The sequence below is a fragment of the Oryzias melastigma genome, linkage group LG8 (genome assembly GCF_002922805.2).
Source record: "Oryzias melastigma strain HK-1 linkage group LG8, ASM292280v2, whole genome shotgun sequence".
In the NCBI taxonomy this organism is placed as follows: Eukaryota; Metazoa; Chordata; class Actinopteri; order Beloniformes; family Adrianichthyidae; genus Oryzias; species Oryzias melastigma.
Window position 1 is genome coordinate 3,897,568 of NC_050519.1, and position 7,720 is coordinate 3,905,287.

The window sequence follows — 7,720 nt, forward strand, 5'->3', positions numbered from 1 at the left end:
TGGTCTATTCAAAGTAACACCAAACTTCGCACTATTTCCAAGTTCTCTGGCAGGACCACCGATCTGTTACTGTTTTTTGGCGAATTACTCGATGTAATGAAGCATATTACTTAGCAAAGGAAAAGAAACTAACCAGGATTCCGTCAGTAGTGGCGAGTGAAGTCTGCTGGGTGCATTTTGCATGGATCTCGACTGGCTCAGCGAGCCCCGCCCGCTTTGTGTTTTACAGTAGTTTTATGGTCTGTGGTAATGTTGGTTACCCACCGACCCATCCTGAAACATGAACCAAAGAGTCATCATTGTAAAAGATAAAATGTTCTCAGTTGATCCTCCTGGTAAAATAAAGGTTAAATAAATAAATAAAATCTTAGTATGTCTGTAGGTTTGAATATAATCACAACCATGCATCAGGTATGCTTGGCGTTGTCTATACAACAACATATTTTTCGTCTGTTGCACTTTGTACAAATTCATTAGTTCCACAGCCTGGGTTTTATTTTTGTGCAAATAAGAGTTTCAGATCCACATATGGATCCACATATCTCTCTGTGGTTGCTGTTTTCCTAATACCTTTCTGCCGATCAATGGATTTCATCGAGAGCGGGCAGTAGCTCCGCCCTAAGTGGTCCGTTCCATTTTTCTATGAACCTACAACCAACGGGGGACAAAAAATTGTGCAAATCAGTCTGATGTAATAAGTCCATTTTAGAATGGAAACGCTCAAAATATGGTTCCATATAAGTCCAGTCCAGACGTTTGGTCAAGGATACCTCCACGTCACTTTTTTGGTGTCCCCTGGCTGTTTGTTAAATCAAATCCGCAACCCTTGGGATGCGATACTGGGTGCGATAACAGATGTGACACCGGATGTGATAATGGATGTGAAAACGGATGCGATAATGGATGTGGTACTGCATGTGATAACAGATGCGGTACTGCATGCGATAACGGATGCGATACCTGATGCGATAACAGATGCAATACCAGTACCGGAGGCAGACTGGTCCTTGGAAAGCGTCCAGTATCGGTACCTAGACCTGGTACTGATACCCTACCGCGGACACATTACCAAACATGGTTCTAGATGCAGTACTGGAGGCGGACTGGTCCTCGGGAATCGTCCAGTACCAGTACCCAAACCTTGTATAAGCACCCTAACTCAGACGCTGTACCAGACATGGTACTAGACGCGTTACCAGTATCAAACCGGTATCAGATGCAGTACTGGGCCCAGACACAAACCTGGATTAGAGTACCAGTGCACTCTGCGTCCCAGTACTGGACTGGTTCTGTTTCGCGGCCCAGAGGTTGGGTTAGGGAAACCCAAAACGTTAATTTTTGTTGGTTGGGTTGGGGGTGTAAGGGGCTGTAAGCTAGAGGGATTGTAAACAGAGGGATGATTGGAAATGGGGGCAGGTTTGCTCTGCAAAAACACACTCCTGCCGCTCTGTAGAAACTAGGTCCTAGAAAACAACCATTTTTTAAAAATTTGTTGTTAAAAATGGCTTAATCATAATTAAAAGACCATTTTGAAAATATAGATCAAAAGATGATCAGGATGGGTCTTTAAGTCACTTCAAGAAGCATTCATTAATGCGTCCTCTCTTATCGGCCATCACCTTTAAGGGCTCTCACATCTGGAGCGTACGCCACATGCGCCCCGTCCGAGCTATTCAAACAGGCTTCTGCTTGAGCTGCTTTTGCGTGGATCCCAACAGGAGTTCTGCTGACAGATCACAGCGGGAAGCACGAAGATGAAGTGTCAACGCTACTGTAAGATCCTGTGTCAAATCCCCTGTTCGGATCAGAGGGCGCAGGCAGCCAAAGAGAGAAGTGGTGAAGGAGTGCAGTGCATATGCAGTTACTCCCACCACCGCTCATGCAGGAGACCCCTCACTGTAATCCCCTGCTTCTTAAGAATGTGGAGCACAATCACCACGCACAGACACAAAGAAGTAAGCATGCAAAATAATTCACCAAATCTCTGCACTCTGCTTTCACCAAGACTAATTTATTCATCGACTTTATTCACTGTACTGCCAGTTATGTGATACAGAAGTGGCAGCTTTGACTAAAAGATAAAAATAAAGTAGAGACTTTGTGTAACAGACCAAAAACCTCTTCAGCTAAGTAAAGCGGCAATGACAAGAGAGTCAAACTTTAGTGACTTTTTGTGCACTTTCTCTGCATGTCTCAGCACAGACATGAAAAAGAAAACTCAGTGTGAGTTCTGGCATCTAAGAGGACTCTTCTTCAGTTGACTAGCTCTCCATCTTTCGTGTCCTTTAAACGTGTTTGAAAGACATGGCATGTGAGACTCAGATGAAACCCAGAGGTGCAGAAACTACTTGTGAAGTTGTGTTATTTGGGTAAGAAACAAGACTACCAGCGATGAGCGAGGACTTCCCCAGCGGCTGTGTTGAAAACTAAACCAGGGAGTTGGCAGGACAGACCGACGAGGAGGGAAAGAAGCCAAGAGGAATAAATAAGGAGAAGTGAGAGAATTTTCAGCAGGTACGCCCCTGAAAAGGGAGAGAGAGGTGTAACTTCTTCAGAGCTCAGCCATGACAGGGAGGTGAGGGTGTGAACTGGGGCTGCCATGATAAGTCCACTAATCGACGAAAATAGACTACGACTAATTTAATGGTCGATTAGTCGTTTCTTTATATTATATGGAGTCAGAGTGGTAAAGTTGAAAGTTATAATGGCGTTATGCTAGCTTTTTTGGACTATTTTGGGCTATTTGTTTAAGTCTAGCTAATATGACAGCTACATGCTAGCTGTTTTGGCTAATTTAGGATTTTTTTTCCATTTTTAAGGCTAATTTGGAGTTTAGCTAATATTTCAGCTACATGCTAGCTGTTTTGGCTAATTCAGCTTTTTTCATTTTTTAGGCTATTTTCTAATTTAGCTAATGTTACATGCTAGCTGTTTTGGCTAATTCAGGATTTTTTCAATTTTTTAGGCTAATTTGGAGTTTAGCTAATATTTCAGCTACATGGTAAATATTCTGGCTAATGTAGACTTTTTTGTCTTGTTTTTTATGTTTTTTGGAGTTTAGCTAACATTTCAGCTACATGCTAACTATTCTGGCTAATTTAACCTTTTTTTGTTTTGTATTTTATGCTTTTTTGGAGTTAAGCTAATATTACAGCTACATTCTTGCTGTTTTGGCTAATTTAAGATTTTTTTTCAATTTTTAAGGCTAATTTGGAGTTTAGCTAATATTTCAGCCACGTGCTAACTATGGTGGCTAATTTGGGCTTTTTTGTTTAGTTTTTTAGGCTAATTTGGAGTTTAGCTCATATTTGAGCTACATGCTAACTATTCTGGCTAATTTAAGCTTTTGTTTTGTTTTTTATGCTAATTTGGAGTTTAGCTAATATTTCAGCTACATGCTAACTATTCTGGCTAATTTAAGCTTTTGTTTTGTTTTTATGCTAATTTGGAGTTTAGCTAATATTTCAGCTACATGCTAGCTGTTTTGGCTAATATTTTTTTTCTTCATTTTTTGGGGGACTTTTGAATTTAGCTAATATAAAATGTTAGCTGTTTTGGCTAATTTTGTAATTTTTTCTAATTTTTTAGGCTATTTTGGAATTTAACTAATATTACAGCTACATACTAACTATTCTGGCTAATTTCAGCTTTTTTTGTTTTATTTTTTATGCTATTTTGGAGTTTAGCTAATATTTAAGCTGCATGCTAGCTGCTTTGGCTAACTTGCGCTTTTTTCAAATTTTTAGGCTAATTTTGCATTTAACTAATATTTTAGCTTGCTATCGACTTTGATTTCAGCTTGTTCAGCTATCAGCACTAGAATCTTCAGCGACCAAATTCAGCTTACAGCATTCCCACTAGCATTATTGCAGGTAATGCTATATATCATTTTTAGTTTGTTTAAAGCTAATAATTGGTTAAAGTGTATGCTTTACATCCAGTTTGTGCATGACTCGATTAGTCGACCAATCAGAAAAAGAAAAATCAGTAATTATTCGACTATTTAAATAATCGTTTGTGGTAGCAGTAGTGTGAACGTGTGCAGGCGAACACGCAGCGAGGAGGAGGCCGTGCGTGTGCTGAGCTCAGCTAATGCCCCGCTGCCTTCTCCAGCGAGGCATCCGAAACCTGGCTTGGCAGAGAATCAGCTGCAGGTCGGATCGCTCGCTCTCACTGTCGGAGCGAGCTGGCCAAGGTTGTGGGCGTGCAGCCACTCTGACAGAATACCAAAACGAGCTGGACGGCGGTAGAAGTCGGTGCAACTGAAGACTGGATAAGCAGCTGCTGTAAAGACTGCGATGGAAAGCTAGTAGGAGAAATATGTATCTTGACATTTTAATTAAAACCTAAGAAAGGTATTAGAGTTTGAGTGAGAAAAAAAAGCTGAAGATGCTCAGGTGCCGCTCAGAAGTTTTTTTCCACCTTGAAATTCCACTGCAGCATCAGCGAAGAGTAAAGTTTCTCACACCCTGTCAGAAAAGAGACTGAAGGTGATGAGGAAGGTGAGAAAAATGATGCCTGAGTTGGAGAGACGGTGGGGGAGTGGGAGTGATGCCAAGCTGTTTAACCGAGCGGGGCATCCATATTCAGGAGAGGAGCTGTGGAGCACGGCCGGCCTACACAAAGAGAGGGCTTGGTCTCGCAGTCCAATCCTGCATTATTTACCTTGTAGCTAGAGTAGCCCAAGTGGAGAACAGGTAACTACCATTAACTGTAGAGCACTGGACTGAGTGACCCCTCCCTTAGAGCATGAACAGCGATTACTCATTTGCTAGAACCACCAATCTTGCTCTGAAATCTTTTTTTACTGTAGTATTCAAGTTATAAACTGACCAATCAGATGTCTCAGTGGATCAAAAAGTGCGTGGTCTTGAGTTGAATTTTGAGGCGTTTGATTGACAGTCTCCCAAGTGGAAGAGGTGTGGTCTTCTATCTCATGATTGGAGAGAAGGGTTGCTCTAGAGCAGGGGGCGGGAACCTTTAGCAGTAAAAGAACCATTTAGGCTCGTTTTTTAGAGATCAAAACCTAGAAGGAGCCACATAGTTTGGTTTTAGCCTTTAAGAAATTTGGATTTGCATTATTTTTTTAAAAATAATAAATAAGAATTTTTTCTATTTTTTGGCACAAACAAAAGAAAAAAAATGTTCTGTGCCAAACAGGATCTCTCAGCAGTCTTACACGGCTGGGTTTTGTTATTTTGGTTTGGGGTTTGGTAGTCTTGATTTTGGGCTTTGTTTATTTGTTTTCGTTTGGTAGTTTTGGTTGAGCAGCCATTAGCAGGGAGCTGCTGACTCAACATGGCTGGGTGAGCAGTCTTCATGATTTGTCGTTATCTCATGACCATTTCTGTCTTTTGTCTCGTCGTCTCAGCCGTCCACCAGGGTGGAACTTGCAGTTGAAACGAAGCTTTGAACCGTTCTGTGGAGCGATCTGTGATTCCTACGAGTTTACATCTTCAGAATCGAGAAGAGGCCTTCATCCCAGAAGACATCGTGATCTGGACACCCGGGAGGTGACTACATGAGGAGAAAAAAAGTCCAATAAATGTTCTTTAAATCTACTTGCAAAAGAAAAACTGGAAAACTATTGGTTATTTTACTGCCAGGAGTTCGCACAGCTGAATTTAAAGCCGACCAGTGTCACTTCGAGCAGATAAGCATGAGACGTTCTCATATGGAGATTGGAATCTTGGTCACATTATTGTCATTTTATTTTTTTGGTTTGTGTTTCTTTTCAGTGCCGACACAATTCAAGAAACCGAATGCATGGATGATTGGATTTTGATGGTGTCATGTGGAACGTCTTAGAAGCTTCTTCGGTACAAAAAAAAATCAAACCAATTTTGTTTCAAGTGTTTTTTGTGTAGCTTGAAGGCTTTTGTCTGTATAGCCATATAATCGGCACAGGATAAGGTACATAAAAAAAATAAAGCGTTAAACTCTTACTTTCATCATGTGTAATGGTTATGTCTGCCCTGATGGGGATGCAAAACACCTCCATAAACGGATCGAGTGTGTCACTGGAGCCCAGCTCTTCTGATTTAAAAATCCCCGAGCAGCGTGTGAGGAGGCATTTCTCTCTCATTTACCAAAATGCTGTTTAGAGAAATTTCTCTCAAGAGCGGCTCTCTGATGAAGCAATTTTTTGTTTTTTTGCTTTTGTTATATGCAATTAGCTTTAATTTGCTATGATCTGTGCAGCAGTCGTGTCCTCCAGTCATTATGTTCTGACCTCGTTTGTAAAAAAAAAAAAAAAAAAAAAAGCTGCGGCCACCGAACACATGAAAACTCCAACAGTCTTTGTTACCAAACGGAGCGACTGAATCCTTCCTGTCACTGTCAGGATAATTGGCACTCAATAAACACAAGATAATTGGACTGCTTTGATCCCAGCAATTTCTCACTTTTGGCCAAAAAGGCGCAGCTATTGTGTGTCATGTTTACCAGGAGTCTTTATGCGGCGGCAGTGAGATGAACGAGTGAAGAGGGGGAGATGCATTCTTCTGAAGTGTTAAGAGCTCCCTGCAGGCACCGGTTCCTTCACGCAGCATCTTTTGCCATTGTTCCTCCGCCGCTCACGGCCTTGACTCATTACAAACCTCCTCTCCCGCGCGGGCATTCCTTAATTATGCTTTGGAAGTCTTTTTAAAAACGTGTCCCTTTTTGTTTGTGTGTTTTCTGTTTTTTAGTCATACCGATTTGTCCGGGGGAAAGACTGCCGGGGCTTGAAAAAGTTCACACCGGTGGAGGGTGTCTAGCAAACGAACACTTCTCGTTTCTGGGAGGTAAGGGTTGAGACAGCTCTTTTGAACTCTGTTACTTTGTGAAATCACCGTGTCCTCTTCTTTTTTTTTTAAGCTCAAAATCTCCTCAGAGAAATTCACAGTACATGCTGCACTTTCAAAAAGGATAATCCTGTTTGTATTGTGAGATCAAAATTGGAGGAGCGGTTTGAACGTTACGCATAAACACCGACTGAAACTTGATATAGAAGAGGAACTATTACGCACCTGTCTCAGTTTTTATGGGTGGAGGTGTTACGTCTTTCTGCTGCGCTTCACCTTTATCCATCCAGTAATTCTGCTCACCTGGCAGGTGTGGCCAATGGGCCTTAAAGGGTAACCAAACAGGGAAGTAAAGGCTGACTCCACCCACATGTAAAAATCCAGTCAAAGGGGGTGGGGCTTGAGGACAAGACTGTTATCATTACTGGAGCTGCCGACTATGGAAGCATTTGTGACTCATGATTCAAAATAAGTAAAAACTGGAAATGCTATTTTATTTTTACAATGTACCTGCATTACTTGTCTCTTAAATGAAATACAATATATATAATAGTAAATAATTGAAAATTATTTAAGGTTTAAGTTGATTTATTCTGGAATAATATTCCTGCATTTTTATTATTCATAATTATGTTAAAAAGTTACAGTTTTAAAGTTTTAAAAATTAGTGTTCTGCTAGCTTTTGGGAATATTTTGGCATTCACTAAGATATTTTAGGCTGTTTTCAGCTGATATTTCTTTTTTGCTAGCTTTTTTGGCTAGTTACATTTTTTTCAGTTTTTGGGGTATTTTGGAGTTAAGCTAATATTTCAGCTACATGCTAGCTGTTTTGGCTAATTTAGGCTTTTTATTAAGTTTTTTAGGCAATTTTGAAGTTTAGCTATTTTTTTCAGCTACATGCTAGCTGTTTTGGCTAACCATTTTTTTTTTTTTTT

At 40.6% G+C, this 7,720-nt stretch overlaps 1 long non-coding RNA gene across 3 annotated transcripts in view; it reads left to right on the plus strand.

Moving 5' to 3' along the window:
- The window catches only part of LOC112147017, a 144,504-nt gene that overhangs the window by 89,990 nt on the left and 46,794 nt on the right, over nucleotides 1-7,720 (plus strand). Inside the window, exons 2-3 of one of the 3 annotated variants that reach the window (XR_002919360.1) lie at nucleotides 5,372-5,819; nucleotides 6,690-6,785. This is a non-coding gene — a long non-coding RNA (uncharacterized LOC112147017). Of the gene's footprint in view, nucleotides 1-5,371; nucleotides 6,786-7,720 lie in introns of all 3 variants that reach the window. The other 2 variants (XR_004948304.1, XR_004948303.1) reach the window with 2 other exon arrangements.